Raw genomic sequence first — 25,426 nt, forward strand, 5'->3', positions numbered from 1 at the left:
GCGTGTCTGTGTGTGTGCGTGTCTGTGTGTGTGTGTGCATGTCTGTGTGTCTGTGTGTGTGTCTGTGTGTGTGTCTGTGTGGTGTGTATGGTGTGTGTGTGTATGTGTGTGCGTGTCTGTGTGTGCGTGTATGTTCGTGCGTGTCTGTGTGTGTGTGTGCGCGTGTCTGTGTGTGTGTGTCTGTGTGTGTCTGTGTGTGTGTCTGTGTGTGTGCGTGTCTGTGTGTGTGCGTGTCTGTGTGTGTGTGCGCGCGTCTGTGTGCGCGCGTGTGTGTGTGTGTGTGTGCGCCTGTGTGTGTGTTTGCATGCAAATGGTCCAAACTGGTCTAAAATGTCCTAAAACATCAGCTCCCAGATCGTTTAAACAATAGGTGCTACAGTCAAATTTCATGACTGACACATTTATCACAAATTCTAGATGCCAACACAAATTCATGAGATAATAGACATGAGATCTTGCATCACACAGCCTTATTCTTACTTTGCTCCTGCTATAGACAAGTTATTTTTTTTAAGAAGGAACTGCAGATGCTGGAAAATCAAAGGTAGACAAAAATGCTGGAGAAACTCAGTGGGTGAAACAAGTTCTTTAGTATTTTATATGATTTTGCATTTTTGCACTGTGTGATATAACATGTTAATGCAAATATAAATAACAATTAATAGCAAAAGTAACCCAGTGTATGAGAATTAACATTTCAGCCCTGCTACACTCCGCCACCATTGCTCTCCCTTTTTACATTGGTCGCTCCGGACAGGATGGGCTGAAGGGCTTGTATCTCTAAAGTCTAAAGTAAAGTCAAAAGATCTCTTTTCAAGCTTTCTGCCCAGTGCTCCATCAGTATGTAGAAGTGTCCCCATCTGAAATGTCATCTGTCCATTCCCTCGATCGATGCTGCCTGACCCACTGTGCTCCTTCAACACTTTGCTGTTTGCTTAAGATACCAGGATCGGCATGTGTCTCCATTTTGATCCGATGGGTTGCTGTGGTCCACTCTGTACTATCCCAGAAGTCAGAAAATGCTGTATTCAGTTGCATTCTCTGACCCAGCAGCTCCAGTGCTGACCTTGTCACAAATCAAAGGGTAACTGATCTATATAAACACTGACATTGGTTCTGTGAAACATGGGGATACTCTGTCAGATGTGATGGGAACGCTATGTTTAATAGGCAGCCGTTGAAGATTAGAACGCTTTAATAGTTAAGAGCATCATGCATGGGGAACGGCAGATACATAGTGAGTTGCCACCAGATCACGTGTTATTAATCATTTCATTCAAATGTCTCACATTTCACTTTAAAGAATATATTCAACTGCTGGGGGAGGACCAGGTAACACAACAAGGACTGAAAAAACCCCCACATTTACGCGTGACCTTCTTCAGCTGAAATTCAGCAAAAGAGAGGCTGAAGGACACCGAGCCCTGGAAACAACTGGGAAGAGGACAGTCAGAAGCCTGGCTGTCAGATCACAGGCATGGTGCATGCAGCTGTTACTCCGAGCTTTTAAAATCTGAAAGCTGGATTAAGACCAGCTCTCTCGCAACCAGTGGGCAAAAAGATCTGGGAACTAAGGTAATTACGCCTCCTGGGATCAGCCTGTCGACAGATTGCCATTTCCTACTCCAGCTACAAATATCAGGGACCCAGCCTACTCAATCAGAGCATCTGAACTCCAGGCAGATGTTACTGGATGCAGTGTACAGCTTGTCTTTCTCCAGAACCATGTGGTTCTCCAGAACACAGGTGGTTAACAGAAATAGAATAGTACAACATAGGAACAGTTCCTCCAATACAGACAGCATTCTGTTTAAAAAAAGACACAAAATGCTGGAGTAACTCATCAGGTCAGGCAGCATTTATGGAGAACATAAATGACATTTCGGGTCAGTACCCTTCCGGTAAACCTCTTTTGCACCCTCTCCAAGGCCTTCAATTTCTTCCTATAATCGGGTGACCAGAATCTCACACAATAGTCCGAATGTAGCCTAACCAAAGTTTAAAAAAGCTGCAACATGACTTCTTGACTCTCAGTACATCAAGTGATAAAGGCCAGTGTACCATATGTCCTATTTACCACTCTATCTATTTGTGTTGCCACTTTGTGGGAGCGATGGATTTGGAACCCAAGATCCCTCTGTCCATCAATGCTGTGGCTCACCAGGTATACACAGAGTGCCTGCTTTAACAAACTGATGATCCTATCATATCTAATATTGTGCTCCAACACCATAGTATGATAATGCATAGAAGCAGGTCACTATCGATCATAACCATGCCGGCTCATTGACACACCCTACCAAATTAATTGTACTTACCTGCTTTTATCCCTATTAACGCAGCAATATTGTTTCGAGCACTTAACCAATTTCCTTTTAAAAGGATTACAATATCTACTTTGACCTCAGTCAAACCAATGTCCTCTAAATCCTCAGAAAAAAAAATACTCTGGGCTTTTTCCCCCACTGGAAATACATTCATCCTAAATCCACACTCATCAACTTCATAATTTTGAATATGCCATCAAATTTGCCCTTAAACTTCTCTGCTCTATGGAGAACAGAGAATAACATCAGCTTTTCTAGTTTCTCGAGGTTCACAAGTTCTTTCAACCCTCGTATCATTTTGAAAAATCTCATGTGCACCGTGAGTAGAATATTGGTTTCTTTGGGAATTCCAAAATTTAGAATTTGTGAATTTTAGAATTCTAAAGTGCTTTTAGAATACTAGATGTGTACTACATTCAGAAGGGAATATATCAGAGCAAAACATGACTAAATTTAGTTCCAATTTTTTTAAATTTATAATCTCATAAATTTAAATTGTGACAACAAATGTTTCCCAGTAAATTCATATAGTGATACTATATGAAAAATTAAGATTGCCAACTTAGCAAAGTTTTATTCTCTGTGGAGCTTGATGAACAAAATGCAGGAGTTGTGTTGAAGATACTTGGAACTGCAGTCATACAATAACCACTAAAAAAGCAAAACACTGCAGATGCAGTAAATATTTACAAATCAGTAGGTGTCCACTGACCACAAAGAAGCTGCCTGACCCTGGTAATATTTAGATTGTAACTGCTGTTTCTTTTGGCAAATAGCACCTTTATTAATAATAATTTACAATAATACATGTGCACTTCACAATTAGTTTACAAATGGTAGGCAATAGAATCAAGCAACAGCAAAACTTTTCTAAACTTTTCTAAACCATAAAATGTAATATTGCAAGTATTACAACATGATGTAAGATTAAATAAGGCATTTGGACAAGTACCTGGATAGGAAAGGTTTAGAGGGATATGAGTCAAACGCGGGCAGGGTGGGACTACTTTAGATGGGACATCTTGGAAGGCATGGGCATGTTGGGCCGAAGGGCCTGTTTCTGTGCTGTATGATTCTATTACTTTCTATTACTATAATGCAAGTCAATGACATAAAAAGGCTCAAATGGAAGCAAAAGTAAAGATCCATGTCAATGGATAAAACAGCAATCTAAACGTAAAAATGCCGATGTGGTAAATGATTAGCTGGCACTCCTCTCAATGTCTGGGAATGAACAGAATCACAAAAATGACAACAGCTGCAACAGATTAAAGTAGGGAGATCAGCTGGGAGTTACCCTTGTTAGCTAATCATGTCTTCAGATGTACCACGGGTAATTTTGCATTTCACTGATGAACAGACAAGATATATATGGAACAAATATAATGACACATATTGAAATATTTTCTTCTCCAAGAATAACTAGAGAAAGTGATCAATAATTGAAAAGTTAAAAGTTTTTACTAAGTTAACAGTTGCAAGACTCATCTTTGATTTGTCCATGTGCAGTATCCTCCTCCTCCTATAGTGCATACTGCTGGATTATGACCTCTTGCATGCATCCAATTTTCATTCTCCCTCATATTGTGAATTACTCAAATGGAAACCATTCTGAATTATAGAAATTTCAGGGTAAATCTCTTTACCTTTGCAGCCTGTACAGCAAATCCGAGTGCCCTCTTATCCTGGCTGGTGTCATCCATGGTGATTTTATAGAGTGAGAGAGAGATAAAGTATGGAGACCGGCCCATCAGCCTAGCAAGTCCATTCCAACCATCAATCATTCATTTTCACTCATCCTACCTTAATGCCATATTATTTTATTCTCTTCACATTCCCATCAATTGCCCACAGTTCCACTCATCGACAAACTGGGGACAATTTACTGTGACCAATTAACCCCCTTGTCCACATTCACCCACCTGAAGGATCTTCTGACATGGGCCTTGGTGACTGAGATTAGAATACCATCAGGAGCTATGGGAGTCTGAAAAGGCATATCTGTATTGTCCCTATCAAAGCGTGCGTAGAACACATTGACCTTATCCGGGAGTGATGCCACTCTGCTATTTGAGCTGCCACTTGGTTTCGTATCAAAGGAAGTGATGGCATGCAAGCTTTGCCACAGCAGTCGAATGTCTGTCTCATCCTCCAATTTAGAGTGAAACTCCTCTTAGCTTTTTTGATGGTGCTATCAAGGTCATACCTGGACTTCTATATGAATCTGTGCTGTCAGACTTGCATGCCTCAGATTTGGTCCTCAGAAGATTGTGGACCTGGTTCATCCAAGACTTCTGGTTTGTGAACACTCAGATGGTTTTCATTGGAACATGCTCCTCCACACGTTTCTTTATGAAGTTGGTAACTGTGGCTTACATGGATACACAAACAGGTAAATGGATATGAAAAATTTAGAGGGATATGGACCAAACAAGATCAGATGAGATTAATTTAAATGGGGCATCATGATTGGCATGGAGAAGTTAGGCTGAAGGGCCTGTTTCTTCGCTGTATGATTCTATGACTATGACATGATATTTGACAGGGGCGAGGAAATCTGCATGATCACAGGAAGAACTTGCAAACTCCACACAGAGAGCATACAAGGGCAGGATTGAATTTACATTTCTGGTACTGTGAGGCAACAGTTCTACTGCCCCATGTTTAGATGCAAATTGCAGTCCTCACAAATGAGATAATTATTACCCTGCTGGTACATCTGTGGATGTGACCAAATGAGGAGTCCTGTGAATGTCTCCTGCAGAATCGTGGCATGGAGAGCAGAGGTTGAGAGATGTGGTCACTTTGACAGCCACAGTCAAAACATGTCCATCTGGGTCCAAGGGGCAGCTGGTAGAATTCAAGGAAGCTTGCAGAGATTTGCCATCACTTGGGATGGTAGCCAGCGGAATGGTGCCATTCGGCGCCGCCGTTTCGGCACCGCTGTTTCTTTGAAACACTATGGAGCGAAGGAATACTATGGAGCGAAGGATAGCCAGACCGTACTAAGAATATTATTCTGATTGATTAAGCAACCACATCCTACAAGCACGGCATACCCTAGGTGTGTCATGAGACCCTTCCTTCCTCTCTCCTTATCAATCTCTCCTACACATTTGTAAGTGGCTCAGCAACAAGTTGTTGCTGACCCAAGGTTGTCCAATCTACTCTGCCGCTGGGTCTGATTTCATTGTTACAAGAGTAGATGCCATACTTGGCAGAGACTTGCTAATATCAGGAATGCAGTTACTGAAAAAACAATGTTATTTTCAATGCTTTTCGAATATGTTCCTTATGTGAAAAATGTTTATTTGGAACCCCATATCCACTGCTCTCATTCTGTATTTATTGAAATTTAGTTTTAATTTATCTCTTTCTTTTAGAACTCTCTTGCCTACTCCTTTCAATGCTGTCAGTCTCAACACAAAATCACAATGCATGATCTTTCTCCCATCCTCTTCAACATCTTATCAGGCTTGTTTAAGACTTTTCTTGTCCAGGCATCAGATAAGCAACATGTCATCTGAGATTGTTGACCCTGTTTACAGAAGATAATTAACTATGAAATCCCACTCAACTACTGCATGAACCGTCCCTTCCCTCTTCCCACAATGGGATGCCTCCCACCCTAAAGTGACGTGACCAGCATACTGGTTGCGTACAATTTGTCAGTATCCTTATCTCCAAACACTCATGGTGCATTGTTGGTCTATTAATCCTGATATTGTTTTTCTCTATAAGGTATGGAATAAAAATTCACCTCTAACTCCAACACACAGTCCAGCTCAGTAACACAGAGTCCGAAATATTCAAGGCAAAGATATCTATCATTGACATATTCAGTTCAGACAGACTTAACTGGCGCTCCAATTGAGACTGCCCAGACCGAATATGTCTACTGTTCTCCAACATGCCACAGTCCAGATACAGATAAATGCCTGCATGGCCATAATCTCAAACTATTTATTTCTACTTTGTTCTGGGGGAGAAAAAAAGTTTAATTCTGAAATACACAAATGAATAGTGCATGAAAAAAAACTCAGAATTTAAAATGTTTGACAGTCTCAAGTATACACGGGCCATTAACATCATTAGAAGCAAAAAGCAACATCTCTTTCCTCTTCTACACTAAATTCTCATTCTGACCACATTTTCAATTTTTCACTGTTGGAGGCATTCCATTTCTGATATTTATGCATCATTATTTTTCTGAGATAACTATTTCAGTCAGTGAAATCTTGAAAGTCAATGCCGAGAGTGCTATGCCTAACTTTACTCCAAATGGTATCAATCGAACAAAATGACCAATGAAAATTTGTTGAACAAGTAACTGCAATATGCTTCCCAAAATTAATGCAACACAACTAGATTGCCTCCAAATTGAAACGTTTAACTTGAACCAGCATTGCTTTTGTTGGGTTCTAGACAAATTTGGTCTAAAGACTTTAGAAGTCAGTGAAATCTTGAAAGTCAATGCCGAGAGTGCTATGCCTAACTTTACTCCAACTTAAACTTAAACAGAACGTTGAATATGAAAATGCTGATACTTTTAAAACCCACAATGTCTCCAAGCATTACATCTGGGCATATGAATAGACAATGCTGTACAGGGGAGAAATATGACTGCTAGCTCAAGCAGCTAAATGGCAGAGGTCACAGGCAGAAGCACAATGTTCCTGTTAAGGTCAGAAACAATGCATAAAGTACTGAGCTAACTTACATCATTATCACATACACACTGGTAGCCATTTGAAAGATTGGCAGTGGGACACGAAACAGAAGTTAGCCGATCACCTTCTTAATCGGTAAATAGTTTGCAATGTGGTCGAAACTAAAAGGTGGCAAAGATTTCAACCAAACCAAAAGAGAAGAAATATGTTAAGGCACAAACCTATAATTATAAATAAAACCGCTGAAACAATTATATTGAAATTCTACTAAGTTAGGTTGTTTAACTTTAGCATGTACATTTTTATATATTCAAAATCAATTACGCATTTGACACAAATAAGAAAATAAAAATACAGTGATCTCAAAATTCATGAGGCAATTTCTTCCATGTACGTACATTTAACAGATGAAAATTGCAAAATATTCCTTCCAAATGTTCGCAGCAGCCGTGCAATCCTCGGGCCCGTGGCTTATGTGTGCATGTGTGGTGTGTACGTGTGCGTGCAAATTGGTGTGTGACTGCTGCAAAGACCCACTGTGTAACGTTCACATTAATATCACTAGGAGGAGGGGTTGGGTGTTGGCTGGGAGTGATCAGTTAGTCTTTGCTTCAAACAGCTGTTGGTATATGTTAAAACGCCACCGTCGTCATCAGTCAGCAAATAAGCTCTAATTTCTGGTATAGAGCTTAGGCAGTTAATGCAGCACTGAGGCCAGTTCAATCCACCGAAGGTCAGGACTAAAGTACCTCACAGTCAGTATTAAAACGCAGCAAACAGTTTCCCATTGATTGATTTGCAGTGCAGTTTCCACTGCACTGCAGATAAATATACATAAACAAATATTCTCTGAATTATATTGTAATAATGACAATGAAATAATTAAAGGGTCACTGATTGTTTTTTCTATTGAAATACATGAGCATAACATCAATACCAGACCTTGCAAATCCTCCCCCTTTCTAAAAATATATGTATTGTGATTTAAGTAACTTTTTGGTTAACTCTTAGAGAACACATTGGATATGTCAAAACAAGAAACTGCAGATGCTGGTTTACCAATAAAAGGCACAAAGCACTGGGGTAACTCTGCAGGTCAGGCAGCATTCCTGGAGAATGTTAATATGTGATGTTTCAGGTTGGGATCCTTCTTCATATATGGATATTTCCATGTTATATCCATCCCTCCGCTTAATGCAATCCATAGTTGATGCACTCATTTAATTTTACCAGATACAAACCCAGCCTGTTCAAATGTTCCTCAGGAGTCAACCCACCCATCCCATTGATTAGTACAGTAAATATTCTCTGAACTACATCCAATATATTATCGTCTTTAAATAAGGAGACCAACATTAAGCATAGTACTCCAGATAAAGTATAACTGAAATACATCTGCCCATCGAAGCAACAATTAAGGCAAGTTTCACCCACTTAACTCAATAATGTCTCTCCATAGAAAAATAGTTAAAAATAGCAAAAGATGTAGCAAATTTTCAAGCAGACACGGAGCTGTTGTTAATGTAGATCATTTGCACATAGTCAAAAATGTCTATTTTTAATTACATATTGATTCAGATTCATGCAGATTGGGGTGGACTCAGCCTAGTCCATCACGGCCCAGCACCCTCTATGCATCTTTAATTGGACTTTGCCTTGCACTAAACATTATTCCCTTTATCCTGTATCTGTACACTGTGAATGGCTCGATTGTAATCATGTATAGTCTGTCCGCTGACTGGATAGCGCACAACAAAAAAGCTTTTCACTGTACCTCGGTACATATGACAATAAACAAAACTAAATCAACATGAGGCACTGCTTCAAAGATGGATTCCATCACCAAGAATCCCCACAATCAGGGCTATGCCCTCTTCTCACAGCTGCCATCAAACAGGAGATACAAAAGCCTGAAGTCCCACACCACTTGGATCAGGAATAGCTAACCATCAGGAACAGCCTATGGCCATCAGATTCTTGAACTAACTTGCAAAATACTAAACCTACCTCAGCAACTAAATATCACGGACTACCTTCTGCACTACCATGGACTTGTTTTCCCATTGTGTTTTGCAAACATTTTTCTGCTGTCTTGTAGAATTTTTGTATACTTTATATATAATGCATGTGTTTTTGTGTATTGTCTGAGTCTATATGCCTGCAATGCAAGGTTTTCGTTGTATCTGTGCACAAGACAATACATTTAACTTGACTTGACATAATATCGCTACCATCATTCAGTAACAGAGTAACCAATAAAATCCCCCCCAGCCCCTCATCCAAGTAGTCCTTCATTTCAACTTTTGGTGAGGAGCTTTAAACGAGCAACCCCAACTAATCCCAGCACAATGACAAGGAATTATCAGGGCTAAGACGATTGGAAAGATACAAATTGTAACAGCTCTGATATTCTTCATATTGTCGGCCTCTAATATGCTTCCACAAAACATGCACCTTTTCTGTAAAGCCACATATGAGTTACAATGCCCATTCGCAAAGAAAACAGATGTCCAAAGGTCTACCAAGCAACAGCTTCAGAATGTACCCTGTTTTCAGAATAGATTATTGCCATGTACACCATGCTGCAATTAAATTCCTTGTTCACTTAAAGGTCAGTTAAATGTGTACATACAATAATAAATACAATGCAGCAAAACAGAGCAAAGATGATAGTGCAGTCTAAAGTAGTGCAAAAAACGTATACTCTGAAATTAATCTATTACAGAATTTAGAATTTCCCTATGAATTATTCTCTTGTCTAGTTTGTACCGCTGGTCGCACATAGCCATGCCAAATTTAGCTATTGTAAAAATGCCCACTTTTTTAAAAAATCAAAAGGAACCTCTCTTACAAAGGAACTCTTTGTGGGTTTTCATTGAAACAGAAGAGCTTTGTTTAAACAATTCATGCACAAAGCAAATACATAAGCTAATGAACAATTTCTCCTGGAGCGATCCGGATTTGTGTCTCAGGCACACACAAGAGATGAAATAAAAAGGAGACACAAGAAACTATAGATGTGAGAAACTCATCCACTCTCACTTTCTTCCATTTCTAGAAATAAAAATTGTTCTGTATTTAACTAAAATATGTAATATATGCATTGAAATTAAAATTCCAAAAATCTCCTGCTATGGTGACATCATGCAAAGATACCGATAAAAACCTGGAAAATTATATACAAATTATTCAGCAGATATAATTGACCTATCAATTGATAATTTAAACTATATTATCAGTTTTATTGAAAACAGATCATATTATATAGTCTATAAGTATACAATAGGTCAGTGTAAAATCATACGTGACTTTCTTCATTTGAAATGCTTCAATTAACTTTAAACTAAGCAATGACACAATACAGTAACCCATAAACACTACTTCATGTGTGGCAAATAAATGCACCAATTTTACCAATTTAATATCACTATTTAAGAGCAGCTAAAATATTTTGATATGCATGCTTTACTTATTGTCACTAAAACACACAAGTATAATCTTTTGTGCTTCAGCTCAATTAACTCTCAATTCTAATTTGGTGTAATCACTCACCACATGTAACAAATTAGTAATCCAGATGTAGCTAATTACATTTCTGATTAGTTGGTGGTGGAGAAGATATGAGGTTGGAAGCACAGATCAATTAAAATCAACAAGATTATGAATGATTTGGTTCAGCCTTGGACAATGGCCAGGTACAATGACTGATTCTGTGGCCAGGAAAGAGCAGAACATTGAAAGTGAAGTGAGATACTGATTACACACAGATGCACCATTTAGTTACTTTGGTTCTTGACGCAAAATATTTATATTGACAGGCAGACATATGATAGATGTGCTCCTGTAATCTAAAATCAGATCTGCAAAAAAAAGAGAATCAATTTGGACAAGCCAGGTAAAAAAAGAACTTTTATAACATAACATCAAAAAGGATAATTTTCGGTCAGGACCATGCAGCAAATTAATTATTTGATACAATCTACAGCTGCTCCCCAGCTTTTCTTTTGTAATCAGAAGTACTCTGGGGGCAGGGCTTCTGTCAATGGATGCAGAGCCACAAAACCATACAGCATGGAAACAGGCCCTTTGGCCCAACTTTCCCTCGCCAACCAATATGCTCCATCTACACTAGTCCAATCTGCCTGCGTTTGGCCCATATTTCTCTAAACCTATCCATGTACCTGTCTAAATGTTTCTTAAACATTTCGATAGTACCTGCCTGAACTACTTGTGGAATTATTTGCCACAGAAGGCTGTGGAAGCCAAGTCAGTTGATATTTTTAAGGCAGAGATAGATAGATTCTTGATTACATAGTGTCAGAGGTTATGAGGAGAAGGCAGGAGAATGGGGTTTGGAGAGATAGATCAGCCGTGATTGAATGGCGGAGTAGACATAATGGGCCAAATGGCCTAATTCTACTCCTATTCCTTGTGACCTTGTGACCTCCTCCATTGAGATCACTCTTTCAGATACCTTCCAAGATAGGGTGGACATGAGAGGAATGCAGATGGCGTATCCAGGAACAGGTTGGGTCCTGCGAGTTGTGAAAGCATCATCATATTAGCCGAACAATATATTTCAAAGCCATAATCGTGGCTATTTATGTTTCTCATGCCATTTAGTTTTACTGACTTCATTAGTGAAATGTTTCATTAGTGCAAATTAGCCCAGGTCATTTAGAAACATAGAAAATAGGTGCAGGAGGCGGCCATTCGGCCCTTCGAGCCAGCACCGCCATTCATTGTGATCATGGCTGATCGTCGCCTATCAATAACCCGTGCCTGCCTTCTCCCCTATTCATTCTCCCTATGTTGGTGCCCTAAAAGATTCAAGCGCGAACCTCTTCTCTGTCCTCTTAGGTGAATGTAAAGAATCCTGTAACTCTATTACTCTGACTGCTAAACAGCTTCCTTCCACAGGCTGTGAGGCTGCTAAACAGTCATTCCACCTGATTCTGCTGCTTTTGCACTGACAATTTAATAACTGGCACTGAGTAATAACTCTGGCACTGGCTCAGGTCACTTAAATCAGCTGCCCTGGACATTTTATGACTTTTTTAAATTGTATTTTAATGTTGCTTTTTTATCTGCACTTTTTTTTTTTTTTACTATTCGTACTGTTTTTATCAGGAACTGGATTGTTTTTATTTATGTGTGAAATGTTTACGTTTTTATGTGCGATGCTCCGGTATTCCCTGAGAAACATCTTCTCATTTTGCACTGTGCAATTTGTTGCTTTGCATGATGACAATAAAGAATGATGATGATGTATTAACAGATTAGAGGAAAAAAATCTTTATTGCACCCCAAGGCAACTTATCACTCAAACAACACCACCAAACAAATTATTAAAATATTATCATATTGTACTTTGTGAGAGCTTGCTGTATGTTAACTGACTGACTGGTTATCGTTCCAGTGGTATTGAATCAAAAAGCAAGCAATGTCTCGCTATTGAGGCTCCTTGTGAAAAATGCAAAATACTGATGTGTTAGAAGCAAAATTATTCAGAATTTCCTGGGGCTGTGAAAGATGTGAGGTAAAGTTAAGTGCTTTCCTTTATACTGAACATTGCTGCAACAAGATGATGATTTTATTGCACCAATTTGAGACAAATTCAAATCTCGTTGTCACTTTATCTCCACCATTTTAAACATGTATTTGGATATTGTTCCATGCACTGAATCTCTTGCTGCCTGCAAGACACTAGTATTGTAATTCCTTGATGTGTCTGGATGCATTTTCTTGATGCATACAAGTGAGTATATTGCAGTTCCTTGAGAGGAGATGCAGAATAATGATATACAAGCCAAACAGGAGGGTTCTACTCATCTGGCAGTCGTGGGACATTTAGACATTATTCAACCTTCCTGCTTCTGTTGATATTCTGAAACCATGAAATACTTTGCACAAAGCTTACAGGATCACATGGCTTGCAACTATGTTTCTGTCCTAAAACTCATTGGCCATCATTGATCGATATCTGTACAGTGCAGGCAACCAAACTGCGCCCCAGAGGCTGGTACTGCAATTATGTTATGGAGGTTTCAGCTATATTACAAATTTAATACTGGTTGGTTGAATGTCAGAGCTTCAGCATCAGCTTGATGAGTTGAACAAAGGGTATGAATGGTTGAAATAACTGTTTGGTGGCTTCCAGCACAACCTGTGGGTCAAAATAATGATGCTTGTTGCCCTCTAGTTCCCCACCACCTCCCACTGCCCAGTCCAAGATTCCATGTGATCTGAGTATTTTATGCGAGTCCAGCCCCCTTGTTCCTCACAACTGCTCCATCTCAATGTCCACTCCCTTACAATATCTGCTCCTGCACTAACCTCATTCGTGGCTGTGGGCTGTAGTGACATGCTTACTCCGCTCAATAGGCATGTGGATATGCAGGGAATGGAGCAATATTGGTTATATGCAGGTAGATAAGTGATGATCTTGGCATCATGGTCTCGACATTATGGGCCGAAGAGCCTGTTCTTGTGCTGTGCTATGTTAATAAATAACTAGCTTCACCCATTAATTATAAGTAAGTACTGAGCACATTAATTTTAATTGTTATACATGCTCTATATCCATGTACATTTTTTTACTTAGTGGGGCAGTCAACAATTGGGAAAATATTTAATGTTTCAGGTTGATTATTTTTCATCTGGGCTGCTGAATATTTCCAGCAAATTCTGATTTTATTTCAGATTATAGGTCGTACTGATAGAGTACAAACAACAAGTACAAAAACATGTCTCACAGTGAAAACTATAATTCAAGGTGCTCTGCAAAGTACCAGCTCAATCCACCCGTTTCAATATGCATTCCTCAACCAAATCCACGTGCAAACAAGGTCAGTTAATAAACAGCAAAGCTGCAAAGCCGCAAGAAAGTTTATGTGGTTTTAAAATCCAGTTGGAACAAGTTCCAAAGTGCGGATGCTTTTCTTTTCGCTCCTTGAACCACTCTGTATTTTAATGAGCAGGATAAATTGTATGGCCTGACGCCACTATCATCTGACTGAAAGGTTAGAACACTTCTAGGTGAGTCAAGTCAACTTCATGGCAAGTGCAGCTTTGGCAGAAATGTGATTCTAGGTTCATTTTTACTTTATCTTGCTAAGTACAAGTCAAGAGCACAATGACAATGTGCTGCAGTAAATCAGCAGGTCATGCATCATCTCTGGAGATCATGGATAGTCAACGTTTCGGGCCAGGACCCTTCTTCAGACTGATTGTAGTTGGGGGAGAAAGCTGGAAGAGAGGTGGGGGGGTTGGGACAAAGTCTGGCAATGATAGTTGGATACAGATGAGGGGGGTTTGATTGGTAGGACTAGAGATGAAAAGGAGACAAAAAGAGACCACTCAAAAGGGTGTTAAAAGGAGAGAGGAGATTTGAAAGAGCAATTCGAAGCAAGACTCCACCATTTGCAGTCCTTGTGTCCACTGAGTACAAACCAATACCTCAATTTGCCAAAGTATATGATACACCATGTATGTAATTAGTTGGCCATGTATTTGAAACAATTCTAAAAATGAGTCAATGAAAAATAGAACAAATTTCTTTTTTCTGATCATTTCAACCTGTATCTGTTATTAGGTGAACAGGCAGATATGGAATGTGCCAGAGAAACATTTTTCATGATTAAAGGATTACATTTCAATTTTAAATTATCTTTATGAACATACATACAAATACATCAGAAATAATGCTTAATCTTTTTAGCTAAATGTAATTTTTAAAAAAAATGCTTACAATAAACCTATAATTTACTGGTGCATTTATATCTTCCCCTAAAAGACACCAAGAGTTAAGAACATGGCTCAGGTTAAAGTGAAGAACAACAGAAATATTAGTGCACTAATATTTTTGTTGTTCTCTACTAATCAAGTAACGCTTGAACAAGGATACCATATTTTGTAAGATTGACCTCTTGGAATGAATACTTACAAAACTCCATTATTCTTTTTAACCTTGTTTTAACCAATCGCTAATCAACTGCATTCTGCGTTATTGACCATGAACTATTTCCATATGATTTAAACCAGCTCATCTGTTATCTCCGGGATTAGTGCAGTATCCTCCATTGTGAACTCTCATGCAAAATATTGGCTTATTTTCACATTTCCTGGTATCAATTCCCTCGACTCACCTTCTATACTCTGGCGATCCCTTTCCTTTTTATATATCATTAGAAGTTCTTGTTGTTTGTTTTAATATTATTTGCTAGTTTTCTCGCATAAGTAACCTTGGAATCCTTCTTTATAAATGGGATCATGACCAACCAATTCCACAGAACAGGGAAGCTGGGACTCATGGGAAGGTTGGCAAGAGAATCTTGGACAAGTAGAAGATCTGAATCCATATCAAACTAGCTAGACCAGACATTCAGTCTTAGCTCACACTGATACAATGGAAGAATAGCTGTTACAAATCACATGCTGAACCAGTCATCAGATCATTGAATGTTCAACAGAAACACGTCCAGGGAATGAGAAATATTAGAAAGAAGATTCAACCTTTACGTTATTTGGAGGATTGTGTTCAAATCTTCCCCAAACCCATTATCTTTCCGGCACTGTAGGCATGCTTAAAGTTATGTGGGCTGGTTTGAACTGGCATCAGCCATTCCTGTAGGGGTGGTCACATTGGGACCACGACGATAATTCAATTAGTTTTTAAATAACGATGGAGAAGAATAGGACAGCATATTTTGAAGAGAATCCACATTATAGAAGAGTAGGTGCAAGGAGTAGGAGTAGATTTAGTTTACTTTAGAGATACAACGTGGAAACAGGCCCTTTCGCCCACAGAGTCTACATCTTTCAAATCTGAATTAGTTTTTAAGTAACCAATAAGGTTGACGAGGAAAAAGTCTACATGGACTTCAGCAAGGCATTTGATAACAATTCACATTGTAGACTGAGTTAATAGTTCCCAGCTCTTACAGAAAAATTGAACTTGTGTGGCTGGATCATTAGTCCCAGGTCTCAGTACTAATCTGGTAGTAACAACTATCCAACTGCAGCCCTTACGAATAATAAAGTTAAAATATGTCTTTTTTTAAAACTGAGAATGGCACATGTATGCATACGGTCCTTCCATAAGCCAGGGAACTATCTAATTCTCTTCTCCCCCAATGCACTTTGCCTGTGGAACTGATGCACTACAATGCCGTGAACTATCTTCTGCACTTTGGATCTTTCTGTTTCCTCTATCTATTGTACTTGTGTTTGACTTGATTGCATTTATGTAAGGTATATCTAATCGGTTTGGATAGCATGCAAAACAAAACTTTTCACTGTACCTCAGTGTAAGTGACAATAATAAATCTAAACTTAAAGGATCTTATGAACAGCAGATGAGTTAAATAATCAGTTAATCTGTTTTGTTCATTTTTGAGAATTTTCAGTTACAAATTGAATATTAACTCCTCATATGAGAATATAATTAGAATATCCCTCTTTTCGCTAGAAGCCAAAAATAATCTATTTTCTGTACTGCAGGCAACAGTGAATATAAAGTGGTATGTGGACATCTTTACAGTTATCCTAATTTAACTGATCAATTGTTGAAAACAGACTAGGACCCAAGAGAACTATCTTCCTGAATTTTGTGTTTCAGAAATTCTGTGCTTCAAACTTCCTGATCAGAGGGACTTGTATTGTAAGTGCGGGTAGTATATCAATGTCATATCTAAGTAATAATGTTGAATTGAAAAGGCAAAGCAAAACAGGAATAGCTTGCTACTTTTGTTTCGTTGAAATGAAGAAGGGAAGCACTCAACAATGGAGTGTGCCATTTTAATTGTGTTTAAACCACAAAGCTTCATTCAAAGCTCATTTTTGGGTGTACGCCCGTCTGCAGCTGATAACTAATAGAACTTTTATTCAGTGAAGGAGCTCTTGCATGGTTTAAGAAATCAGCTTCATGAATTCACAATTTGAAGACATTACTTACTGTCGTGCTCTTTCAATGGTCACATTAAGCCAACCTGAGGCAAGAAGGCACTGGCCTATAAGCTTCAAATCTTGCCTGATTTTTTTCCTTTTAGTGAGAAGGAATAATAATGCAATTGATTGAATGTAGTCCAACATGAAATTTGTATAGTTGCTCGAAATTTTAATCCTTCACTGATAATTGGCTTAAGTCTTGAGGGAAGGGAAATGTTAATTATGGTTCTCACTTAGGTAGGTTCAGACTGTGCTCCATGTCTTCAGTGACTTAGATCTGACATGAGGATTAAATGTTGGCAAAGTATTAACTGCTCCCTCAAGTCTCTACTTCAGTATCATGTACCCTTCACAAAAATAAAGAAGCTGGAAGAAAGGAAATGGTGCCGATTTGGAGTTTTGTTATACATGCAAAGTGTGTGATATTTTATGTGGTAGTGTACTTAAAAATAACTCAGAAGCAAGACTTTTCAATCAAGATTTAATCTACCTAAATTTGAATGTTTTTTGAATGAGCTTTTCTAGCTGACCTGCGCTCGATTCATTTGGAGCCAAGCTACTATGGTTGTAAAAGAATTGGACTTTTAATATTTTTATTGGAATGCTCAGATGGAGAACACAATGCAAAGCTACGTCAAACCTTGTAATAATGTAATTAGCTGATAAACTACAGCTTATGTAGGTTTTGACTTACCTTGAGTCACCTTGCACAGCCAAATCCGCACAAATACTGTTACAAAACAGAAGAAGAGATTACATCTTCCACTGAATTAACTCTTATTTTCAATGAAATGTGTAAAAACTGTGATGGCACACTTTTGTAACTTTTGCATTTAGAATCTAAGGCGATATTTTAAACCAAAACTTTGAGGTAATAAATTTGATGGTGGATTGCGACGTGTATACTTAGATACATTTGATCAAGTGCACACGGCATGCAGACATTTTTTACCTGTTTATTTTAAACAAACTTTAGTGTGCAGTACAAGCCAACATTCGCATTGTGTGGCTCGTCCCTCAAGGGGAATAAAAGTCTCATAGGGTCACACAGCTTGGAAATAGGCTTCTCAACCCTCCAAATCTATACTGACCATCTAGCATTTATTGTAATCCTTCTTTGTTTTCCCACATTCCCATCATCTCCCTCCAGATAATACTGTTCACCTACGCACCAGGTAAATAAGTCTTTCTATAAGATCTTTATTTCAAATCTTTCTAAACATAGACAAAAACCATGATATAGTTTACAATCATGCATAGATGCATATAAAACAAGAATAAATTAAACCACATTAGTTCTCAAATTATGTCTTTGAATGCCAGAACAATCTTTAATTCCTCTGGCCACTGTTTTTAAAAATTGTAATGCATTTATCTTAAGCAGGTTACTGCATCTGCTTAACTTGTAAAATAATTCAGATCAACTTGCAAGTGCACATATTCTATAATATAATTTTGAAGCTAATGTGTTTTTTTTACTTACGTTAAGGTGACCTGAGAGCAACTTTGGTTATTAGAGTTGAAAGTAAAAATGGTCATATAATGTCCTGCAAAGTGCAACAGCTAAGGTCTCCCCTCATCTTGTAGAGATTGCATCAGCCAGTCACCAAAAAGTAATTCTGAGATGGAAATATAGAGGAATTCACTACTTCTGTCGATGTCATTACAGAAAGCTGTCCTCCTTGATAAGTGGGGAGGTCCACAATTGCTTGATGATAAGACTGAAGGCGTTGGCAATTGCTGTTCTAGATTCACAGAAAGGAGTTCCTCTGTACACATTAAATTCATAATCTAATGAAGCAAAAGAAACTGCTCCCTCTTTCCCTTTTCTCAAACTAGATTTTAATGCTACATTTCTATTGGGAGAGAACAGAGAATATTGAGAGTATTCCACACCCACTATAAAAAACCCAAAATGTTTTGACAAACATTTGCATATTTGTTTCATCCATGAAAAGAACAATTTTGAATAGTAGGAAATGCAACTTGCAAATGCAGTAATCGTGACTTTCTGTGAAAGAAACAATTCTCACTTTGCATGTTGCAAATCTTATTTTTACCTTGAAAATACCTAGTCAATAAAGGCTTACTCGGCAAAAAAACCCAGAATATAAAACACTGCAAAATGTGAAGGAAGGAAGGTAGAAGCAGATGCTGGTTTATGCCGGAGATAGACAAAATGCTGGAGTAACTGTGGGTCAGTCAGCATCTCTGGAGAAAAATAGATGGTTTTGGGTCAGAACCCTTTGGTACAACACAGGAACAGACCATTCAGCACAAAATGTCTGTGGCGACCACAATGCCAAAATTGAACTAATCCTAAATGCCTGCACATGGCCTATATTCCTCCCTTACCTGCCTGTTCATGTGCCAGTCTAAATGCCTCTTAAACAATGCTATTCTATCTGCTTCCATCACCATCTCTGACAGCACCTACCCGGCACTCTCTGTGTGAAAAGAAATTACCTCCGTTATTACCTGTAAACTTTCTCCCTCTCACTTATGCCCTCTATCATTTAACATGCCCATGCTGGGGAAACGATTCTGGCAACTAACCCTATCTAAGCCTCTCCTAATTGAATGCACTTCTATCGGGTCACAGTTCAGATACTACATGTTTAAAGAGTTGAATGCATGACTCAATGATTGGCGATTTGGATAATGGGTCAAGCTTCACTTGAACTGACCAGTATTGGAGTGAATTCTGAAACTCAGGCCATGGAGAGCTTCAAGCATATGGGGTTGAGAAGGAGTGGTACCGTTCTTTCTTCTCCCCCAACCATTCCTCTCTAGCCCAAAGAAGATTTCATGAACCCAGCAATGGGCAGCCAGCACAATCTTATGGATCCATACTTCCAACTGCAAAGATCACCTATTGCTATGATTATCTTTTCCTCTATCACTGCCACACTCTGTCTTCCTCTGCCAATTTGAATTACCCCTTGCCTCCATCACTTGCCCATCACTGCTGGCTAAATCTACAGAACGGATCCCATAGAGTATGGCTAACTCCTGAATAAAGTGTCCAGGTAACTTTCCCCCTCCCTGAAGCAGTGTCAAGGGTCTAGTCTATCATCTGAGTCAAATTTCATGAACTGCAAACACTTCAGCAGATGTGGGTGCACTGGATCACAATGATGTGACCTACAGCCTCAACACATCATCTACCTTTACATGTTGGTTCAAATATTTTAATAATTAAATAAATATGTTCTCTCTATTTTTATTTATAATCTACTTTTCAAACTTTTGATTTGGGTTGTCCCCATCTTTTCAGTCTCTAGGCCTGATCAGCCACCCTTTCTCAATTGGACTCCAATCTGTCTGCAATGATGTTCAGCAGCGTTTCCGCCACAAAGCATTTCCCCTTTGAAGTAGCATTGTCCTCAGTTTGATTGCCATTTGTGTTTGCCACACCAGACCTTACACTGTTTCAGTGTAAAATTTGGAGCGGCACAGTGGCGTAGTGGTAGAGCTAATGTCCTACAGCACAGAGAACCAGGTCCGATCCTCTCAACGAACGTTTTCCCCGTGACCTGCGTGGGATTTTTTTGAGATCTTTGGTTTCCTCCCACACTCCAAAGACCTACAGGTTTGTAGGCTAATTGGCTTGGTGTAAATGTAAACAATTTTCCCTAGTGTGTGTGTAGGGTAGTGTTAATGTGCGTGGATTGCCGGTCGGTGCGGACCCGGTGGGCCGAAGGGCCTGTTTCCACACTGTATCTCAAAACTATACTAAACGGTCAGAAATTGGAGGGATGTATCAACACTGTATTTTGGTAAGTAGCACAAAGTTACCAGAAATTTCTCAGGGTTCAAATGCCTGGGTATGAAATACACTACTCATCTCTGTCCAATTGTTTGTGTAAATCAATTTCTCCCCAAGTAAGTTTTAAAATTGGAACTCATTTTAATTTAAGCCAATTGTTGAAAGAGTTTTGGGGCATCTGTACAGATATGATTGAGGGAAAACAAATAAAAACTATTCCAATACTGAGAATGATTTGTTAACTCAAACTGGTATCAAATGCCATGAGATAATACAATGTGCTTATGCAATGAAATCTTTATATGATGTGATGTTTTACCTGTCTCAGTGTAAATATTTGCTGCACAGTAACCAACAGCAAGCCTTCTGTGAAGAGTAAAATATCAGGGTAGTTTGCACTCCAGTCTTCCAACCGTGACTCCAAATTTGAGCTACAGTTTTAACTTGATGCACACTTTACATTCAGAATAAATCTTGTAGTAAAATATGTACATAATTTAGTTTTTAGCCAGAGCGCTGTTGGGATTCAGAAACTGATTACCCATTTGTGCTCCCACTTTGAACAAGACATATTTGAAAACATCATTGCAGGAAAACTATTTCTCTCTTTTTGCCCGGTTAAATATTCAAATTAAAGTATAACACCTTGCTTTAAATAGACTTGGCAATTTTTCAGCTCCTTCGAGTTCTGGCGAGTTTGCCCTCAACTCATACTCACAGCATGGTTGACACGAGGTCGTAGGAGGTCTACGTAACTCTCCTTCATGCTCGAGAGTGGTCTCCGCGTACTCGAAACCTCAGCTAGGTCGCGGCGTTTTTTTCAATATGTTAAAATATGCCCGCGAGTAAAAAAAGGTTGCCATGGAAGAAAAATTGAGTTTTTTTACTCGTAGGTTTAGTCGTAGTAGGTCGTAGTAGGTCGGCATGTTAGTCGTAGGTAATCGAGGGTAGTCGAAGATCGAAGGAGGTTGTCTTCATTCTCCACTATTCGGTGTCCAATTTTCCCAAAGTTAGTCATAGCTAGTCATAGCTAGTCGTAGCTAGTCTTCAACATAGTCAAAGGAGGTCGAAGGAGGTCTTCTACATAGTCGAAGGAGGTCTTCAACATGTCATTTTTTAAAACTCTTCTAAACTTGCCAATTAGGTCGCCCAAGTGGGACAGCCCCTTTACACACACCCATTACACAGATACCTATCACACAGACACCCATTACACAGCGACCCACTACGCAGACACACACACAGAACAGATAGGAGATAAAAAAACTGGAAGCTAAAATTTTCTTAAAATACATTCTATAATTTAAAAACCAAATTAGCAGAAAAAAATGAAGAAATTACCATGTCGCTCAAAATTGATTAAGGCCAATGAAAAATTCATGTGCAATGTCTATTTTAAATTGGAAATTCATTCCAATCCACACTTCCTGTTGCCAGTTTTCCTCCCCAACCCCAATTATGCTTAGGCAGTGAAATGCTTGAAATAGAAATATGCCTCTTCTAATCCCTTTCACTATATACTGTAGTTCTTCAGCTCATGTGAAAAGATGCATTTAAAAACCCGCAGATATTAAGATTTGAATGCCGAATAAATATTTTTGGAAGTAGTGGAAAACAAATATATTCTGCTGCAGAGTTTTAGTCAATGCAAATCAGAGGACTGAAGAGCAGTGCAAGTCTGTGTTTTTCATTATTTTTTCAGCTCTCCATACCATTGGAGAGCCAATGGATATAATACAACTTCTTGCCTTTAGTGCTTTGTTTGTTTTCGCATCATATCAGATCAGAGCAATGAAATAAATTCTAGAGTGTTTTGCTAGATTGGTGTTTACATTGTTATTTTTAAATTGGTGTATTATTGCTTTTAATCCATTAAATAACAATTTGTGCTGCAATAGCATTTTCAGTTACAAATTGTCCTTAGGATGTCCAAGTTTAGACATGTCAAAATGTTTCTCCTGTGGTAGCCTGTTATACTGGTAGCTTGGCATTATATGAGTATGCAAGCGAGAACTAAAACTAATAATTTGCAACTTAATTAATACCCCAATTTGCTTCAGTGGATATACCTACACTTAACATCGCAAACTTTGAAGAGTTGATGTCTCACCAAGCTAAGGAGTCTAGGATCAAGAGTCACAGTCTTGTAAAAAAAAAGGGTAAACCATTCAGGATAGAGAAAAAAAAAATCTTCACCAAGAAAGCAGTGACTCTTTGGAATTCTCTGCAAGGATGCTCCATGAGGATGCTCGGGCGCTGCGTTGGAGGAGACCGCTCCCTCCGTAACTCCCTGGTCAATTCGTCCCTTCCCACCCTTCCCACCCCTGGCAATTTCCCTTGCAACCGCAGGAAATGCTACACTTGTCGCTTTACCTCCCCCCTTGACTCCATCCAAGGACCCAAGCAGTCTTTCCAGGTGAGGCAGAGGTTCACCTGCACCTCCTCTAACCTCATCTATTGCATCCACTGCTCTAGGTGTCAACTGCTCTACATCAGTGAGACCAAGCGCAGGCTTGGCGATCACTTTGCCCAACACCTCCGCACAGTTTGCATTAACGAACCCGATCTCCCGGTGGCTCAGCACTTCAACTCCCCCTCCGACCTTTCTGTCCTGTGCTTTCTCCATGGCCAGAGTCCCACTGCAAATTGGAGGAGCAGCACCTCATATTTCACTTGGGTAGTTTACACCCCAGCAGTATAAACATTGACTTCTCCAATTTCAGGTAGTCTTTGCTTTCTCCTTCCTTCCCCTCCCAAGTTCTCCCACAGCCCACTGTCTCTGCCTCTTCCTTTCTTCTTCCCGTTCCCCACACCCCCACATCAGTCTGAAGAAGGGTCTCGAATCGAAACGTCACCTATTCCTTCGCTCCATAGATGCTGCCTCACCCGCTGACTTTCTCCAGCATTTTTGTCTACCTAGGACCAATCAAATAGGCTGTCTTGTCCTGGATGTTGGGGAGTTTCTCGCGTGTTGCTGAAGCTGCACTCAGAGAGTATAGTGGAAAGAACTTTGAAGGCAAGATGTGAAACATTTACTGTCTCTTACCATGAATTAGCCCATGTCTGAATGTTGTCCAGGTCTTGCTCCACACAAATATGGGCTGCTTCCTGATTCGTGGAGTTACAAATGGTATTGATTATCATGCAATTATGCAGGCACAAACACTGGTTCACACACAAAAGACAGAACAGTTCTCCTGTGACAAATAAAATAGCAACTATTTGCCAGTTGTAAACAATTCCTGACACATTAAAGTTTACACCAGTCAGGTCGATGTTCCAATATTTTTAGTCCATGCTTTTCAACAGGTGAAACAAGTTATTCATAAATTTAAGGACATTTCTCTGAACTCAAACTAATGAATTGTGAGAAAATGAAATGGACATGACATGAAAATACTAAAGTGGTTTCTAAAAATATCTCTCAAACTATTACAATGCTCCTGTGTAAGATAACTTACTGACGGTCAACCGGGACACCAATCAACAAAGCCACTCACTTTTCATGCAAGGATATTGTAATACTATTATTGCAATTGCTTTAATTTACAAACAACTAATTTGCCAACAACTAATTGCTTGCAATGCTGAACTAGCCAGCAGGTATAAAGACTGCATTGGTCAAGCTAGATCTAATAAAACGTGTGACCATTAAGTCCTACCTTTCCTGGCAAGTGAAGTCAGTTTTCTACTCAAATGAAAATACAGGGAGGGAGGGAGTTGCTCTCTTCTCTGTCCTTCAATGAACTTTGAAGGGGAAGGGTTTGGGAAGGAGCTACTGGCACCCGATCTGCATCGAGTTTGTTCAAGTAACGAGGAAAATAACCGAGCAACCCCGACCCAATGTCACAGCCGCGCGCGCTCGCGACCATCGCGTGCACGCGGCGCGCGCGCGTCACCCTGGAAGGCAGCGGGTGCGCGCGTACCAACTGCGCGAGCGCTCGAACTCGTATCGAGCAAAGATTATAATCTTTGGTATCGAGTGTGGATCTGGCGCGAGCGCGCGCCCCATTCCCCGGGAGCGCGCATCGTTTCCCCGGGAGCGCGCATCATTTCCCCGGGAGCGCGCACCTTCCTGGGAGGCAGGAGGGTTTCACCGCTTCACAACTTGTTGCTGGTCCCCATGAGTTTCAATGGACGCAAACACTTTTATTGACTCCCCGTTGCAGTATCCTACCTTTACCCTGCAAAGGCACCACAGACTATTACTATCACCTCATTTGACCAGGTGATTCAGCTGCTGAACTAAGGGAGGGTTAGAGAAGATTAGGCGACCGCAACATACAATACCGATACATAAAACATAATAATAATAATGATAATAATGGATGGGATTTATATAGCGCCTTTCTAATACTCAAGGCGCTTTACATCGCATTATTCATTCACTCCTCAGTCACACTCGGTGGTGGTAAGCTACTTCTGTAGCCACAGCTGCCCTGGGGCAGACTGACGGAAGCGTGGCTGCCAATCTGCGCCTACGGCCCCTCCGACCACCACCAATCACTCACACACATTCACACACATTCACACACAGGCAAAGGTGGGTGAAGTGTCTTGCCCAAGGACACAACGACAGTATGCACTCCAAGCGGGATTCGAACCGGCTACCTTCCGGTTGCCAGCCGAACACTTAGCCCATTGTGCCATCTGTCGTCCAAAACATAGAACAGTCCAAGCTCACAAAGTCCGTGCGGAACATGATGCTAAGT

General features: G+C 39.6%; 1 protein-coding gene across 3 annotated transcripts in view; it reads right to left on the bottom strand.

Annotated features, from left to right (window-relative positions):
* Nucleotides 1–24,511, bottom strand: part of sptb (spectrin beta, erythrocytic) — a 207,273-nt gene extending 182,762 nt beyond the window's left edge. Inside the window, exon 1 of one of the 3 annotated variants that reach the window (XM_033026870.1) lies at nucleotides 24,377–24,511. The gene's annotated coding sequence lies outside the window, so the exon portion shown is untranslated. Of the gene's footprint in view, nucleotides 1–7,395; nucleotides 7,533–18,428; nucleotides 18,516–24,376 lie in introns of those variants that run through there. The other 2 variants (XM_033026869.1, XM_033026867.1) reach the window with 2 other exon arrangements.
* Nucleotides 24,512–25,426: the final 915 nt, after the last annotated feature.

This window comes from Amblyraja radiata, chromosome 9, assembly GCF_010909765.2.
Source record: "Amblyraja radiata isolate CabotCenter1 chromosome 9, sAmbRad1.1.pri, whole genome shotgun sequence".
In the NCBI taxonomy this organism is placed as follows: Eukaryota; Metazoa; Chordata; class Chondrichthyes; order Rajiformes; family Rajidae; genus Amblyraja; species Amblyraja radiata.